At 42.4% G+C, this 19,143-nt stretch overlaps 1 protein-coding gene across 1 annotated transcript in view; it reads right to left on the reverse strand.

The window, feature by feature from the left end:
- Positions 1 to 19,143, reverse strand: part of GPR158 (G protein-coupled receptor 158) — a 328,332-nt gene that overhangs the window by 147,468 nt on the left and 161,721 nt on the right. The window lies entirely within an intron of this gene.

The raw sequence follows: 19,143 nt of genomic DNA on the forward strand, positions 1-19,143 counted from the left end.
GGCTATTTATTCACAAGTCCTTTCTTTGTCTGCTGGTTTCTAGAGAAGCTAGTTTGAACTAGTATATGCAAATATGTCTAGGCGCTAGTACCTCTTGGGAGGTGTTACAACCTGAGTGAATTTGCCTAATCACCCGTGATTGTTCTTAGTTCTTGGAGAGCTGTGGTCCCGATCTCCTATGAAATTAAATACAATCCCTGGCCTACAGTGATACATAAACTTAATATAGTATGATCCCCCAAAGATATTGCAGAATATTGTTATATCTGTCACAAGTTCCCTTTAAAGTATATATGTAGATAAACTGAGATGTCATGTGCCTATCACCACCTTGATCACTTTGCCCCCTTTCCCATCTGATTGCTGAGATCTATTGTTACCAATCTATAAATGTGTGTACCCTAGTGGAAGTTACAGCAGACTCCATTAGAATCTCTCCTCTTCTGTTTGTTTCTACTCAAGAATGAATAGTCCCCAAAATCAGTACACAAATAGACCTGTTGCTCTATTCTCAAACTTAGCTGCAAACTGAAACCAGTTAAAAAGTAAACTGTTATTTCCATGAGCACATTCTTTTAAATTATTTTATTAAAGATATTTTAAAATACTGAACTATAAATTAATATGCAGAGAAACAACATAAACTAGTAAGAAAATGCATAATAAACCTGGTTCATTACTACATCCCTCCTATGAAGCAATCTCAGATGTCTCCATGTACAAATTCTTTAGAACAGTGGTACAACTATTTTTCCACCTCCTCACAATTAGCCTTTTGTCACAAAATACCACCCAACCAGAAAACCATTTATCAAATGTTTGTTGTTGTTTCATAGAGTAACTTGCACTCCAATCTGAGTAGAGAGTGCCCCCCATACTAGTGTTTGAACTCTTACTCATAAAATTAATCAAAATAAGACTGAACCATGAACTGACACCTGGGATGGGAAACTGGTTGAAGGCTTGTTTCCAAAGTGAAATAATAAATAGTAGAGGGCTGAGCTGGGATCCATGTTAGGTGCCGCAGCCTTAATAAATATCTTCTTTAATGAAGGAATAAACAACATATTAATGAAATTCACAGAAGTTTCTAAATTGCGAGGTAGTTGAATAAATAATACAAATGGACCAAGAGATTAGAAATGTGGGAAGAAGAGACCACAATGAGATTCATCTTGGATAATGCAGGCTAATACGGCTGGGGGGGGGGGAATTCAAAGAAGAGATATTCAGTGTGAAAAGAAACACGGAAAGCAATAATACAGGAAAAGTCTTAGGGGTGACAGTGAGTTTGTAATCTTGCGACAGCAAAAATGACCAATGTCACTTTAGAGCAAGGCATCACATCACTAGGAGAGAGGAGTCTTTTATTTGTTTGTTTGTTTGTATATATTATTAGAAAGGGAGCAATCTGAGGGGACTGACTTTCAAGGAAAAAACATTACAAATACAGCAGTCTACAAACAATTAAAGGGCATAGCCAACAGGGAGGGGGGTAAGGAATTAGCTTAATAAAAGGTGTAACTATGAGTGATGAAATAAAATTAAGAGGAGAAACTTTGGCTATTACAAAAAACTTTCTAACAATGATATCTAGTAGTTAGTATAATACATTTCATTGGGAAGTAGTGAAAGCTCCATTGCTTGATACATTTAAAAGTTGTCTGGACAGAGGAATAGAAAACATACAAGTAACACTTCTGCACTGAAGGGAGATGGAGTATATTACCCAACACCTCTTTTCTCTTGTTCCTATTCTAGTCCTGTGTCGCTGACAAATGTACACTGTTGCATTTGTGTACACTGTAATGTACACAATGTGTAATGTAATGTACATTGCATATTACATGATTGTATACTAAAACCTGTCTAGTCTGAAGTAGAACATTTTATTCATAGAATGGATAGGGTAAGGATAAGGCTCTACTGGAGGAATGGAAAATCTACCTTATGAGAGGAGTCTCAAAGAGCATAGCTTGGTTAGCCTAACCCAAAGAAGGCTGAGGGGAGATATGATTGCTCTCTATAAATACATCAGAGGGATAAATACTAGCGAGGAAGATACGTTATTTAAGTTAAGCACCAATGTGGACACAAGAACAAATGGATAGAAACTGGCCATCAACAAGTTTAGGCTTGAAATTAGACAAAGGTTTCTAACCATCAGAGGAGTAAAATTCTGGAACAATTTTCCAAGGGGAGCAGTGGGGCAAAAAAGCTAAATGGCTTCAAGACTGAGCATGATACATTTATGGAGGGGATGTTATGATGAGACTGCTACAATGGCATGTAGCCAATCTGTGCCTGCTAGCAGCAAATATCTCCAACGGCTGGTGATGGGACACTAAATGGGGCGGGCTCTGAGTTACTACAGAGAATTCTTTCCCAGGTATCTGGCTGGTGGGTCTTGCCCACAAGCTCAGGGTCTGATTGCCATATTTGAGGTCAGGAAGGAATTTCCCCCAAGATCAGATTGGCAAAGATCCTGGGGTTTTTTTGCCTTCCTCTGCAGCGTGGGGCATGGGTCACTTGCAAGTTTAAGAGATGAATTCTCTGTAAGTTGAAGTCTTTAAATCATGATTTGAGGACTTCAGTAACTCAGCCAGAGGTTAGGGGTCTATTTCAGGAGGGTGAGGTTCTGTGGCCTGCAATGTGCAAGAGGTCAGGCTAGATGATCATGATGATGCCTTCTGACCTTACAGTCTAGGAGACTATATGGCTCATAGGATATGTCTACACTTCGAGCTGGGGAGGGTTGATTCTCAGCTCAAGGAGACATACCTGAGCTAACTCTGGTCAAGCTAATGCACTAAGAATAGAGTATAGCCATGACAGCACGAGGGGTGGGAGGGGCTAGCCAGCCAAGTAGATGCCTTGGGTCTTGGATGGGCACATATTTGGGGCACCTGGCCCCTCCCTCTGCTCACACTGCCACAGCTGCATTCTATTTTTAGCACGCTGGCTTGATCAGCTCTAGAGCAAGTATATCTCCTCAAGCCAAGAATGACACCTCCACCTGGAAGTATAGCCGTACCCATGATATGTGGCTCGATAGAAAACTCACAGCTTATGCATGATAGAGCTGTATCACATTTCAACTGAGCAAAGGTTGCTTTCTGTGAAACTTGGCCTTGTCAGCTCAAATAACTTGAACCCAGTGAGGGTTTTGTAGACAAAAACTAAAACCTTACATTTGACCCTATATTTTGGTCCTAAATTTACCCTAATTGTGAGCTCAACTATGAAAGTGTGTGAAAGCTCATGAAGTGTCACAATAACCTACAACAATAAATCTTGATGGGAAAAGATTCAAAAGGAAGACAGAATGATTAAATTACTACAAATAAAAAAGCCTGGTGACATAATTCAAGGACTGTGTCAAGATCATATCTGATAAACAAGAGAAATACAGGACCAGAAATCAGTGAACCAAAACTGGTGTGTCAGAAATTATAACATAAGAATGGCCATGCTGGGTCAGACCAGTAGTCCATCTAGCCCAGTATTTTGTCTTCCGAAAGTTACCACTACCAGTGCTTCAGAGGGAATGAACAGAACAGGGCAATTATTGAGTGATCCATCCCATCATCCACTCTCAGCTTCTGGCAGTCAGAGGCTTAGGGACACCCAGAGCATGGGGTTGCATCCCTGATCATATTGGCTAATAGCCATCGACAGACCTATCCTCCATGAATTTATCAAATTCTTTTTTGAACCCACTTATAATTTTGGCCTTCACATCATCCTCTGGGAACAAATTCCTGATAATCTTCCTCTCCTCCAAGTGCTTCAAAATGGATTCCTTAAGGACCTGCTCCATGATTTTTCCAGGGACAGAGGTGAGGCTGACCAGTCTGTAGTTCTCTGGATTCTCCTTCTTCCCTTTTTTAATGAGGGGCACTATATTTGCCTTTTTCCAATTGTCCGGGACCTCCCCCGATCACCGCGAGTTTTCAAAGATAATGGCTAATGGCTCTGCAATCACATCAGCCAACTCCCTCAGCACCCTCGGATGCATTATATACGGTTCCATGGACTTGTGCATGTCCAGCTTTTCTAAATAGTCCTTAACCTGTTCTTTCACCGCTGAGGGCTGCTCACCTCCTCCCCAAACTGTGCTGCCAGTGCAGCAGCCTGGGAGCTGACCTTGCCTGTGAAGACTGAGTCAAAAAAAAGCACTGAGTACTTCAGCTTTTTCCACATCATCTGTCACTAGGTTGCCTCCCCCATTCAGTGAGGGTCCCACACTTTCCCTGACCACCTTCTTGTTGCTAATATACCTATAGAAACCCTTCCTGTTACTCTTCACATCCCTTGCTAGCTGCAACTCCAATTGTGCTTTGGCCTTCCTGATTACACCCCTGCATGCTTGAGCAATATTTTTATACTCCTCCCTAGTCATCTGTCCAAGTTTCCACTTCTTGTAAGCTTCCTTTTTGTGTTTAAGCTCACCGAAAATTTCTCTGTTAAGCCAAACTGGTCACCTGCCACATTTGCTATTCTTTCTGCACATCGGGATGGTTTGTTCCTGCACCCTCAATAAGGCTTCTTTAAAATACAGCCAGCTCTCCTGGACTCCTTTCCCCTTCATATTAGCCTCCCAGGGGATCCTGCCCATCAGTTCCCTGAGGGCATCAAAGCCTGCTTTTCTGAAGTCCAGGGTCCGTATTCTGCTGCTCTCCTTTCTTCCTTTTGTCAGGATCCTGAACTTGACCATCTCATGGCCACTGCTGCCCAGGTTGCCACCCACTGCTGCTTCCCCTACCAATTCTTCCCCATCCATCGTATCTTTGAGGCAGGACATCACTATTACACAGTCGACTGTACTAACTGCTGTGGAGAGGCCAAGGCCCTTGTCCATAGCAAGCTTCACAAATGCCTTGTTTGTTACATGTCCCAGTTTGACTGGGAGGGTGTCAGGAACATTGCCAGTATCTTGGTGGAGATGGAAAATTCTCAGTTAGCCCACTCCAGAATGAGAGGCTAGATAATAAGTGGTTGATGGACAGGTCAGTTGTTTCAAGGAATGGGCAAATTATGGCATGCTGTAGGGTAGGAGGTTGATTTTACTCCTCAAAGGAAGTGTTGCTGATCTCCATTAGCATAGGCTCTCAATTCTCTTTCCTTAGCCAAGAAAGCAAGTGTCAAAGTCACAACTGATGGTCACTGAGCTGTCCCTCTAGGATATAGTTTGCACAAAACTTCCCTATGACTCCATGTTCAGCCTCAACACCTGAATCATCAACTTGTTGATTCATTAAGGTGTCTAATACATCTTAAGGCATCACTGATGGCACTACACTGATGAGTATGTTTCACTGTGCAACTCTGATCCACACACAGGCGTGTTCTTCTCTAGAGACTTTGAATCTGAGCTTCTGCTCCCTATGCATACACTACTCCTGTTCTAAATAAGGTTTAGGTCTGCAGAAAATCAGATTTTCCAGTCCACTTAAGTTCTGGCATGGCTGCCTCCTACACCAGCTGCCCTATTCCCATCCCCATTGTAAGGGAGAGGAGGGGGGATGTAGGAGGTGGTACAGAGGCAGAAAGGGGGCATAGTAGAGTCAAGCTTCTCCTGCACTTGCCCACCCCATTGGCATTGTCCAGGCTAAATCCCCACTCTGGCACTTGGAGTGGAGAAGGTGGGGGCCCCACAAGGATTTTAAAAATTAATACTTGCCACTCCAGGCTTATATTAAACTCCTGAGGTTACAGCTTTTTTCTGACCTTGGATTGGTAGATGCCACCACCACCCAAATGCAAAAAAAAACCCTTGGATCCAGGAGGGAGCACTTGAGAATTCCTCCCTGTGGGGTACCCTCAAGCCCTTTCACCCCCCCCACCCCCACCCAGGAAAAAGCTGAGAAAGAAAACAAAGCAAATTAGCTGTTGCTACCAGCTAATCAAACAACGTGCACAAACCTCTTAGGACACCAAAAATTCAATCCTGTTCTTAAAGAAGGTAAATGTTATTAAAACAAAAAAGAAAGAAAATACATCTGGAACTTAGGCTTTTGCTAGATTTTAAAAGAGCAATTTCAAAAATTAAGCACCCAATATAGCTTTCTTGGGGTTTCAGCTTAAAGGTTACAAGCAAACAAAAGCATCTGGGGTTAGCACAGAGGAGTCCATTAGGCATAAGAAATAAACAGAAATAACCCTAATCGCATCTTTCTAAACATTCCTGATCTACTTACGCATTTGGGAATTCCAGATAAGTAGTTCTAGGTATGATCTGATGATTTATGATCATACCTGGCCTAAAGCTGCTTACAGCATTGCAGCTCTGTATCTCTGCTCTCTGGAGAACAACCACAGACAAAGGGATTTTTCCCCCCAATTTTAAAAAGTTCTAGCCCTCCCGTTGGCTCTTTTGGTCAGGTGCCCACTCCTTTTCTTTTACCTGTGGGCTTGTTAACCCTTTACAGGTAAAGCAAGTAGAGAACAGCTACTAATAGGGATTTTATAGCTAACTGGCTGGCTGGGTGTCCATAAAAGGGAGCTACCTCCGCCCCCTTCCTTTATCACAGGCATAAACTCCATGAAGCAACTTACAGCAGTGTCAGAAGTTAGAGCATGCTCCCTGCTGCTCTTGCTTCTGCCAGAGCAGGACAGACAGAGACCAGGGAACCACATCTCTCTCCCTTTCTCTCTGCAGTCACCATTTTCAATTACACCTGAGTGCAGCATGTGTCAAACCAAGCTACTTCGATGTTTCAGTAGTGATCTCTTTAATAACCACCTTTGGTTTTAGAAATTTACCTTCTTTTTATTGTAAATCTTCTCCTTAAAACATCTGAGAGTCAATTTAGTGCCCGAGAAAGCTAGAAATGAACAGTGCAAACTGCACTACTACTACAGAGTGCAGGCAAGTGTTTTGCAAGCATTCTCCCCAGTAGTCTTCAGTCTGATCTTTTGCCTCCTCTGCCACTAACTGTGGCCTTAGTTAATTAAGCACTTTACTGTACTACTAATTCTGAATTTCAGTGCTGCAAAAAAAATATTAGTTTGCAAATTGTGTTTAACTGTTCCATATTTTGGTATTGCTCAATATTTGTTCATAGCATTTAGAAATGTTACTAGGGCTAGGTCTACACTACCCGCCTGAATCGGCGGGTAGAAATCGACCTCTCGGGGATCGATTTATCGCGTCCCGACGGGACGCGACAATCGATCCCCGAATCAACGCTCTTACTCCACCAGCGGAGGTGGGAGTAAGCGCCGTCGACAGAAAGCCGCAGAAGTCGATTTTGCCGCCGTCCTCACAGCGGGGTAAGTCGGCTGTGATACGTCGAATTCAGCTACGCTATTCACGTAGCTGAATTTGCATATCTTAAATTGACTCCCCCCTGTAGTGTAGATGTACCCTGAGTCTTAGGATAAATAATCACTCATTGTCCCCACACCTCTGAAGGCGGTGACCACATCAGCTCTTTGCTTTCAAAACTGCAGTAAATCACATTAGAGAAGGAAAATCCCACATGCCTCCCAGGTACTGCTGGAGAGCCATAAATAAACTTAATTATTTCCACAAGGGAAATAAAATAATTTTTAGATGGCTAAGCTGCATCAGATAAAATGAAACAAAAAGCTAAAATGATGGAAAAAACAAGCTTGAAAGATATCGCACTTCAATTCTCTGTGGACCCGAGCAGTTAACGAAATACAACCACAATAATTAGCATTGAATTTCCAAACATCCACACACACAAAAAAAATTTGTGCTTCAACGTATTTGCAATGAGGAGGAAAAAGAAAAAAATACAAGAAGAAAATTAGAATAATTCTCTAGCTGAGCTGTCACATTCTGTATCACTGGATTCAACAACTAGATCTGACAGACATTTGGCAATACTCCAGGAAAGCTGTATTCTCTAGGGCCACATGTCACTATGAGCCATATGCAACGTGGTACCATGGAAAGCTAGCGGGGGGGAAGAATAACATACTTTGATTTTTCTCACTTTCACTGAGCAGCTCTGCCATTTGAAAGTCTGCCATTCCTAAGAAGGAATGAAAGAACCGGCACACTGGTTGCAAGACAATTTACATTGGCAAAGGTAGCCTGCTAACAAGATGGATGCGCCTGATACAATCTATTAGAGAAAAAACAAGGAAGATTTGCTCACTGATCCAAAATACGAACACAACACATTACTACTTCATAAACTGAAAAGTAATGCTATGTAATTCAGTGCATATCAACAGAGCAGAGTTGGATGCATAGAACAGAATCATGGAGGTGACTTGTTTAAATCAATCCTCTGGGAGACTAAAATGATAAGAAAAATACAGAGACCAGGCAATTCACCCTGGGTATAAAACAAAGCTACAGCAGATCTCACTGGGCACAAGTGCAACATAAATTACTCAGTTGGAAGGCACTGGGAAGATAACTACTACCCACATAAACAACAAATTGTCTGAAAAAATAGACATTTGTTAAAGATTGTATGTGTAATGTGGTCTATGTGCCTTTTGGAATATACAATGGGATTTGTTCTTGGATTAGTACCACCCTGCTCCAGGTTTGGTAGGTTTCCACTTGTGTTGTAGGTGCAAGGATGTGTTCTAGGATTGCCAGGCATCTGGTTTCCACCAGAATGCCTGCTTGAAAAGGGACCCTGGCAGCTCTGGTCAGCACCACTGACTGAGCTGTTAGAAGTCCAGTCAGTGCAGTAGCGGGGCTAAGGCAAGCTCATTGCCTGCCCTGGCTCCGCGCGGTTCCCAAAAGTGGCCAGCATGTGGGTGCAGAGGGAGCTAGGGAAGCTCCGCATGCTGCCCCCGCCTCAAGCACCAGCTCTACAGCTCCCATTGGCCAGGAACCATGGCTAATGGGAGCAGCGGGGGCGGCGCCTGTGGGTGCGGACAGCATGTACCGTGCAGCGCCGCTGGGCCGTGCCTCTGCCTAGGGGCCAGACATGCCGGTCGCTTCCGGGAGCCGCGCAGAGCCAGGGCAGGCAGAGAGCCTGCCTTAGCCCCACTGTGCCGCTGACTGGGAGCCACCTGCAGTAAGCGCCCCCCGGCCGGAGCCCACACCCCAATCCCCCTCTCACATCCTAAACCCCTGCCCCAGGTTGGAACCCGCTCCAGCACCCTAACTCCCTCCCAGAGCCCACACCCCATATCCCCTCCCACACGCCAACCTCCTGCCCCAGCACTGAGCCCCCTCCCGCACCCAAACTCCCTCCTGGAGCCTGCACTCTGCACCCCCTCTGGTACCCAACACCCTGCTCCAGCCCTGAGCCCCCTCCCACACCCAAAGTCCCTTCCGGAGCCCGCACACCCTCCTGCACCCCTGCCCCAGCCCTGAGCCCCCTCCCACACTCCATACCCCTTGACTCCAGCCCAGAGCCCCCTCTTACACCCCAAACCCCTCCTCCCCAGTCCAACCCCAGACCCTGCACTCTCTCCCAGAGCCCTCACCCCCTCCCACACCCTGAACCCCTCATTTCTGGCCCCACCCCAGAGCCCACACGCCCAGCTGGAGTCCCAGCCCAGTGACAGTGAGAGTGGATGAGAGCAAGCGACGAAAGGAGGGGGGTTGGAGTGAGTGGGGGACGGGGCCTCATAAGGGGTGGGACAGGGGCTAGGCCTCGAGGAAGGGATGGGGCAAGGGTGTTTGGTTTTATGCAATTAGAAAGTTGGCAACGCTAATATGTTCCGATTCATTAAAAGTAGCAGAAAGCCGGAGTGGAAGGTACATTAGCAGCAGTTCCAGGCAGGCAGAAGCTCTGCAGTGAAGCAGAGAGAGAGAAGGAGTTTTAGGAATAAAACTCTTATCTGAATAAATTCCACTTCCCCATCCATTCTCCCTCCCCCAGCCTGGATTATCATTTTTTTAAACTATGTCTTTATGTATTTATGTGCAGATATCTAAGTTATACAGGCAAATTTGTTAGGAATCACTGGCATTTGGCAGTTTTTGCAGTACACCTCTACCCCGCGACCCAATATAACACGAATTCGGATATAGCGCGGTAAAGCAGTGCTGGGGGGGGGGGGCGGGGCTGCGCACTCCGGCGGATCAAAGCAAGTTCGATATAATGCGGTTTCACCTATAACGCGGTAAGATTTTTTTGGCTCCCGAGGACAGCGTTATATCAGGGTAGAGGTGTATTTCTGAACTCAATAAATATACCCCTTGTATATCTTTCATTTCTGCTTTAAAAATAAATATTTTGACAACAATCTAGTTTCTCTCTACAACTAGCTAACCTATTACTGTACTCAAACAGAATATGTCTTTCATCTACTTTCTACTTTTAAAAAATTAGGAGAAAACAAAGGGCAAGCAACCATCAATAATAGATCAATCTCATTAACAGAGAACATGCACAAGATGTCAGAAGACCAAGAAATCCCCAAACGTTTTCTTTTTAAATTCACCTGCCCCTTGATCCTTTCTGTTATACGAGTAATTAAATTTGTCATGGTATATTATGAAGATAAGCTGGTTTACATTTTAAAGCAGAAATTCTGTTCTATACCAGATACACCACACCTGCAATATTGAAACCTGAAACACTGTATCTATAGGTGAAGAACTCTGCTAGTGAAAATGCTCTCCCTGTGGCCAAAGTCACCAGAATGTCTCCTCTCTTTTTAATAAAAAAATAAGAAAAGGAAAAAGGTCATCAGTTGCAGCTGCAGAAGATTCAATATGACAGCTCATAAGTATCACTGGTAAAAGTTTGTAAGTTAACCAACCCTATACTTCAAGGGACCTCCTGGAACACATAATCAAGTCCGTCCCAAGAAGCTATCTGCACCCTGATGTTAAGGCATGTCATCTTCTCAGGAAGGCAGAACAAGCTACCAGATATGACACAAATCAGAACATATAACTGAAGGAAAAAACAACAAAACATTAAATATAACGCATATATATATATATGTATAATTGATTACCAGCAAACTAATTTGTCCAACATAGTGTCACATTTCAGTCTGCAAGCATTAGTTAGGTTAGCCATGTTCTAAGGCCCTGATTCAGGAAAACACTTAAATGTGTGCGGAAGTTCATCCCTATGCATGGAAAGTAATAAAAAAAGAGGAATGAACTGAGGTGAAGCAATTCAGCCATTTCCCTGCATTCTGCCAGAAGAGTTTTCTCCAGACATTCCATGGGTCTTTTTTCCATCTTTCACTTATGCTTTAGAAAGCTTCCAAATTTATCAGTGAATGTCAGCAGAAAGAGAAAGCATGCACTGAATCCAATGTATTATATTTATATGGCAATTTTAATCCCCAAGTATTCTAAACTAAAGCACTTTACAAATCAGACAGGCTGGAAAATGGAAGAAAGATTCACAAACATTTTCTCTTTTAAAAAAATGTGTCTTCTCCTCTCTCATTGTGCAGACACTATATGGATATGCAGACACTGATACATCTTTGTTCACATCGTACAACAAGCCCCAGCTACATCAAAGACTAAATTTTGATCTATGAACCCCCATGACTGCTGTGTTTCTCTGAGGCAATGCAGATAATAAAGCCCACAATGAAGTGCGTGAGAGCTGGGGACAAAAAACATTGTCTGCTGAGGCATCCAGCTATGGAACAATCACCCAGAGAGACCAGGTGAATCCAGAGTCTGACCATCTTCAGGAAATGTTGCAAACATGAATCTTTGAGAGAGCATTTTCACCATAAGCGACACTCAAAATTCCAACAGTCCTTTTATTCCCATCCACTCCCCCCACAAAAAACCGCAAGCCCTACCTCAACAGAGATCTGACCCTGTAATGGGAGAAGTGCCAGAGACTCCGTGACGTCCACTAAGGACTTTGCTATTGCTAATGATTAATAGGAAAGGTGCACAGATACTAGCAATGAGAGCATAATAAATATATCATATTGCTGCTATTTTGCTGATACTACAGAAAGTCACCTTCTAGCAAATCCATAGGTGTTCATTCACAAATCCAAATGGAAATTCAGTTAAGTGAAGTTATCCTGAATCCACTCAGTTTTACATCAAAGAATCAAAGGGAAAGACTTATTAAGGTGTTGTACTCTATCTGGTACAGTTCTATTCCCTACAAGGGCTCAGATATAAGACAGATAGGAACTAAGATTGAAAAGAACAAGCTACTATAAATTCTAGTAGTTCACCCAATCTAGTTTTACATTTCAGAAAAGCTGATGCTTCCACAATTGTTTCTAGAAAATTGTTCCACAATGTAATAGATCTCATTGTTAAGAAATTCACCTTGAATATCAGGAGAAAATTCCTTACTATCTTTATTTCAAGCCATTTATTAAAATATCTAAATAAGGCTATAATACAATTATATATACACATGAATTGAAGCTTATAAGGCTAGGGCACAGCTTAATCTCTGGTATTAAAGAATTTCACAGCCAAGGCCCCTCCACTGAAAATGCCCCATTACCAGCCCCTTTAAATCTGAATTTGGGATTGATAAACAGTAGCACTCTTACCAAACAATGTTGCCATGGAGAAGAGCTTTGAACAAAAAGGCCAGGACCTGGGATTGGTTTGGATTTGCAATGCAGAATGTGGAGTATTGCATTATGTATTCTCATTGGTTCATACCACTTAGAAGACAGGATGCTATATATTGAACCATCTGTAGTTTCTAGATATCAAGACAGCGTGAGGACAAGATATAGTGTGTTGCAGTAATCCAGCCCTGAGGTGATGAAAACTAAGCAGCTAGGTCAGCATCTAAGAGGAGAAGGATGCAGCCTTCTGGGCAGCCAATGGGTTTAAAACTAGAATTTCTTGCTATTAATGGTATTTAGGCACCCATGAAAAAGTTAAGAGTGCATCAGGACCCAAAGATTTTGGACCACCTTGTCAAACAGAGGACAGATGCCCTCTACAGAAAGTAAGGTCATGCATCTTAGTAGTGCCGCCACATGCTCTGATCTTCTCACCTCTCATCTCTCTCACATGACTGAACTTGAGCCAATTTACATATTTTTGATCTTGACCCTTATTTCTTTCATATCCTAGACCAATGATTCTCAACCTTTCCAGATGACTGTATCCCTTTCAGGAGTCTGATTTGTCTTGTGTATCCCAAGTTTGATCTCACTTAAAAACTACTTGCTTACAAAATCAGACATAAAAATACAAAAGTGTCACCACACACTATTACTGAAAAATTGCTTACTTTCTCATTTTTACCATATAATTATGAAATAAATCAACTGGAATATAAATATTGTACTTGTATGATACTTAAGCCTGTTTTTCACTTGTGAACCCTGTCTGACGCCCAAGTCCTGGGTGGCAGGGCTGAAGCCCAAGCCCCACTGCCCAGGGCTGAACCATGTAACTTAGCTTAGCAGGCCACCCTGTGGCATGGGCCCCCAGGCAATTGCCCTGCTTGCCAACCCTAACACCAGCCCTGCACTTGCAACCTCCCTAAACCTTGGAGCCCCCCCTTGGGAGTCACAACCCTGAGGTTGAAAAAAACTGATCTAGATGAGTTGAGTACCCCCTGCAAGACCTCTGCTTACACCCAGGGATACATTTACCCCTGGTTGAGAACCACTGTCCTAGTTCATCATGGCAACTACACTGTCTATACTAAAGCTGGGTTTGTTTTCCTGATTAAATTCTGAACACTAGATTCCCCTAGAACATTCATATATATCCTGTAAACACTGTGCTTTGAAGAGTGAATGACACTATATCCAGTAAATATAGGATATTCACATTGTTGCAGTCATGCCTGTGGAAGTATTTTCTTTTGGAACTTCAGCTATTACTGCAGCTCTAACTTCCATCAGCAAATATAGGCATTTTAAGTCCACACACATCTTTTTAATAGGGCATCTTGGAATTACTTATATGAGAGCTTAAAAAGAGCCTATCTAAAGGCATATTGTGACTATACAGAAAATGAGGAAAGGACACAGTTGTGAGCTCCATTTAGAAACAAAGGAAATGGGTAATTGACTAAAAGAACGGCCATACTGGGTCAAACCAAAGGCCCATCTAGCCCAGTATCCTGTCTTCCGACAGTGGTCAATGTCAGGTAATCATCAAGTGATCCATCCCCTGTCGCCCATTCTCAGCTTCTGGCAAACAAAGCCCAGGGACACCACCCCTGACCATCCTGCCTACCCTGTTCTGTAGACAACAAGCTCAGTGTTTTTAAAGATATCCACCTACACTACAATGTAATTCTTCTAATGTACACTATGAATCTTGGTTCATGCTCATAATTCAGTACTGAAGAACATTTATGCAAAGTAAACTAGCCGTGCACAGAATCAATATACAATTTAGGAATTGTCTAATGTATACCATCAGTGCAGCATGCAAGGGCAGCTGTTCCATCTATGCAAAAGCTCTTCCCTTCTTCCAAGCTTCCACCTCAACTGAAATGTCAGACTTTGGTGTCTACACACACACACACCAGCAGAATCTGCATGTAAAGCTGGACCTCAGTCCTGTAGGACCCCCAGCAGTCCACCACAGAACCACCATTGTCCCTGCCTCTGTTTCCCTTAGTTGATTCCAGGATGGAACCTATATCCATCAGTCTTTGTCTGTAACTCCAGTCCTCCAGCTGGGTTACTTGAGTCTTTCCCCTCCCTGGGCTGAAAGGAGTCTGGCCCCCACCCAAAGTTCTACCAGCCCCTTTAGTGGAGCTCCGGTCTATAGTCCCAGGAGTTTGACTTTCATCTCTGGGCCTCCTCTAACCCCCTTTCTGATGTTGCCCCTTTGCAGGTTCCTCCCCTTCTGTCTTCAACAGGGCAGAAGTAAAGTTAAAGCAAAAACACAAAGGCAAATTCCAGTATTCCTGTTATTGTGTCCCCATCCCTAATCAGGGATCTCAGTTGTCTTTACCCCAGTCTGTGTGTGTGGGGAAGGTGGGGGTAGATAAGGAGACCCAGGCCACGCCCTGTTCTCTGTATTACACTAGCAAATAAGGAGTCAGTGAGTTAGGAAATTCATTATATTTAGATATTAATCAATATCCTAGCAGTCCTATCCCTTTAAAGGTGTGGAACATCAATGGCCTCGGATTATCTTACTTTGGGGAAACTAATAATTCTTCCAGTGCAATCATTGCTACTGTGAACCCCAGAGCTGTTAAAGGGGACAAGAAGCTCTGTGTTTCTAATATAGGAGAAAGGGGAATGGATAGCTCTGGCAAGCTTAACTTGTATATTATAATTCCATCTCAGTGCAGTTCTGTGCATGTTCTCTGTTATATTGTTTGAGGGTCATTTATATTCTCATGTTGGAAATGATATTAAATGGTGCATATAAATGTATTTGTAACAGGAAGAAATTATTAGAGGTATAGCCTGGGGAAAATGGGTCATCCTGAGCTGATTGGTAGTTGACTCTGATTTTGTAACGAGCCCAAATTCAACAAAAAATAAAAACTCTAAGGGGACAGATCCTCAGCTGGCATAAATTGTCGTAGCTCCACTGACAGAGCTATGACAGTTGACACCAGCTGAGGATCTGTCTTGGGGTCTTGTTTTGTTTGGGTTTCCTGTCCAGGGATTATGATAACTGTATGGAGCTGATTTGTTGTACCAGACCAGTCAGCAATGGGACTGACTTCATGGGACTGGACCTGGCGATACTGGAATTAACTCTGTAAAACATACAGGACATGATCTGGTGGCAGCTGAGCAGATGGAACTGACTTCACAGGCAGGGTCAGGCCACAGCCAAGCTGACTTCATGGAAGCAGACTTGGCAATAGCAGAGCTGGTGGACTGATTTCACTGGACCAGGATCTAGCACTAGCACACCTGAAGAAGCTGACTTTGTAGAATCAAACCTGGCAGCCACAGATTGGAGCTGGACCTGGTGGTGCAGACTTCACTGGATGGCAGTGGACAAGCTCAGGAGAACCACCTCCTGGTGCCTACTTGACTACCACAGAGTCTAGCTGGATTAATGAGTAAGCAAGGTTTGGCGTAGGTGAGGATTGTGTTGTGAATAACAGTCCTGGGCCACCGACAAGCTGGCAATTAATTACTGAGAATGTGGAGTCAGCCACATCCCTCATAAGTTGTTTGTGTCTTGCTCATTTCATTTTTCATGTAAATAGAAGTTTATCTTGTTTCTCCCTCCTCCCCAATAAAAGGTATTTGTGGTTTCATATTCCCAGGGATTCCTGAATGCTTGTCAGTGGGGAAGAAACACCTGCAACAGGAGAAAAGAGGATTTAAACTATCGGTTCCTAAACCTGGGAGTGGATAAGGGTTTTAGGTGAGGGATCAAGCCAATCATTTTAGTTAGTTTAAAAAGGACTCAGACAGAAATGCACCAGGCCTTTATCACTACTAACAACACCTGGCTGCAGGTTATGAGACTGCTATTTTACAGTATGATTAATTTTGGAAATTTTTAAAACTTCATTTTATTGTTAAGTGACAATTGTTTAAATATACTTTTAATGTGATGGTTGCTATAAAAGTTCACCGTAGTACTTTGGAATTAAAACTAACTTCCTCCTGGTGATCTTAGTTCCTAACTTATATACTGTATACCCATCATCTCTCTGAACGGGGATGTAAATACTACACAAACAGCCTCTGTCATGATAGCCAGGCACTTCCACTTCCAGTCAGAACTTGGCAGTATAGAGAAGAATGAAAACAAAATATAACAGAAGAATAAGCTAAGCTGGTTTCTGTGGAACTACTCATAAGCCCCAATTCCCAATAAAGTAAATGGAACTCCAACAAAGCACCTAAAGACATGCTAAATATGGATAGTTTGGTGAATCAGGGCCATAGTGCATAAAATTAAATACATGCATAAATTTTTGCAGGACTGGGGCCTTAGCTGGCATTTCTTGACTTCTGAGTACCTAATTGTGCAACTTTAAAGGTTTCTGAATCTATATTTTTTAATTGTGGCAGTACATAGTCCCTTAAAACTTTACATGAACAAATTATTTTTTCTAAAATATCTGCCTTTGTATTCACACCTTTGTGAATCACAGCTGCTCTGCTTCCCACACTGATCCGTCTCAATGGATTGGAGCAGTTTTATATCTCAACCATAACAAGGCACACATCTTCTAATATAATAAAGATTGTTCTGTTTGCTTTTAAATACATTTTTCTCAGCGTCTAGATATTTTAAACTTTCCAATAGCTTTTATTTCATTTTTATGACTTTTCCTCTTGACAGAAAATACATGGCCAGTTACCAGCTCCATTCTTTCATTCCAATTTTCTGTCATTACCCAATGTAACAGACAGCTTTCTTATGCAAATTATCATTGTTCTCAGTATGTTTGCCCGGTCATAGAGCTCCTCATTTCATGTTAATTACACAAGATTCCCCCCCAAAAAAATTCATGCTGTACCAACAAGATAAAGGACACAAAAGGAATCCAAGAGAAAATTCAGCTGACTGACGGGACAAGCAGTGGGACATAATTTTTCAATTTCTACTCATTGAAAACACTGCTCAAAAAGGAAAAAGATTGTTCACCAATTCATTGCTGCTTTTTAGATTTTTTTCCTTTGTAAGAAGTTTATTTATAGCAAAATCAACATTTCTTAAGCCAGTAAAACTATAACTGAATCTGTCTTCATCTAATTTAATGAAATGGAATGTTCAAAGACAACTCTCTGTCTGGGAAAAATGTCTATTTTGTCCCATGTCTTACTTCTGAAACACTCTTTATTCAGGCCTTAAATATGGCCTACAAATCTGGAAAAACTGGGCTTGTGCCCTTTTCTGCTTCCTTATGATGTATAAAGAAAGCTGGACAGGAATTTTAGAAGTGGAAAGGACAGGAGATGCTGGTTGAGTTTTTCAATATTAAAAATTCAGGTCCTATCTGGGGTTGTGTATATATTTGACTTTTTGAGAAAATGCCAATCACTTACTACGCTACCATGGATGCAGCTTCACTACTACCAATGGTAGTGAAAGTGGGAGGTTCCCATTCCTCCCCAAAAAGTCTATAATATATGTAATAAAGTAGATGTATTTATTATTTGTTTTACAATAGTATCTACACACACACACACACACACACACCCCTGGTCAGTATTGTTTATGTGAAAGAGTTAAAAACTTCCACATCCTCCTCTTTATTAGGCTTATAAAACTTAATATAGGTTTCAATGAAAGGAGGAAAAAAATGTCAAAGCACACTGTTAACTGAATGGGAAGCAAACTATTTTGTTCGCTCCACTTCAGGCTTGGAATCTGATTTAAATTCACAAGGAATGTTTCTCTTAATGATATTATCTATTTAACACAACCATTAGAAGACTATAAAATTACCATCGGGGTAAAACCTCATAGAATTGGAATGGAGTTATTCTGCTAAATTAATATTAGGCAACTAATATTGCTTTCAACAGACTTTTTTCATTAAGAGAAACTTTATATATCCAATCAAGTCTGTTGTCTGAATCAATCTAAACAATTTCAGTAACAGTTCAGTAAAAAAGTAAAATTTCAGAAAAGACTCTGTCAGAGACAGAAGAAAGAGAAAAAAGTTTTACAGCTTATTCTGAGATTTCCTGCCAGGATACTGAAGTAGCTGTCTTGAAGAACGTGACACACACTTTCCTACTTCTGTAACTGTCAGATTCGGTAGACTGGGCAATCGCTGTTCAGGAAAGCCAAATGCAAATCTATTTATGGACAGTGGCTGAAGCTATTAATTTCAATAATGTGGTATGCTGTATGCACATGTAGATCTTCCCAAACTAGCTAGTAAATATGTGCAAGCTTCTATTCATTTTTGAGTAAACTGGAAGTTTTCAAGAGAGTGCTGTGAAAAAAACAATAGTAAAACTAACAGGAATATTATATGCGGAAATGTTTGCAATAAGGTGAACGTGGCAAGTTTATCAGGGCAGCATATAAAATGAACCTGTATAGGATTACCATATGTCCGTTTTTTCCCGGACACGTCCGGCTTTTCGGCAATCAAACCCCCATCCAGGGGGAATTGCCAAAAAGCCGAACATGTCCGGGAAAATGCCGGCCGGGCACTTCCCCTCCCGCGGCGGCTCTGCTCCTCCCCTGACTCTTCGGGTCTGTTTAAGAGCCGAGCTGCCCGAGCGCTATGGGCTTCAGGCAGCCCCCTTGCCTCCGGACCCCAGCCGGGCACTTCCCCTCCCGGGCTCTGGCGGCGCAGGGTTTGGAGGCAC

This window comes from Trachemys scripta, chromosome 2 (genome assembly GCF_013100865.1).
Source record: "Trachemys scripta elegans isolate TJP31775 chromosome 2, CAS_Tse_1.0, whole genome shotgun sequence".
NCBI classification, from domain to species: Eukaryota; Metazoa; Chordata; order Testudines; family Emydidae; genus Trachemys; species Trachemys scripta.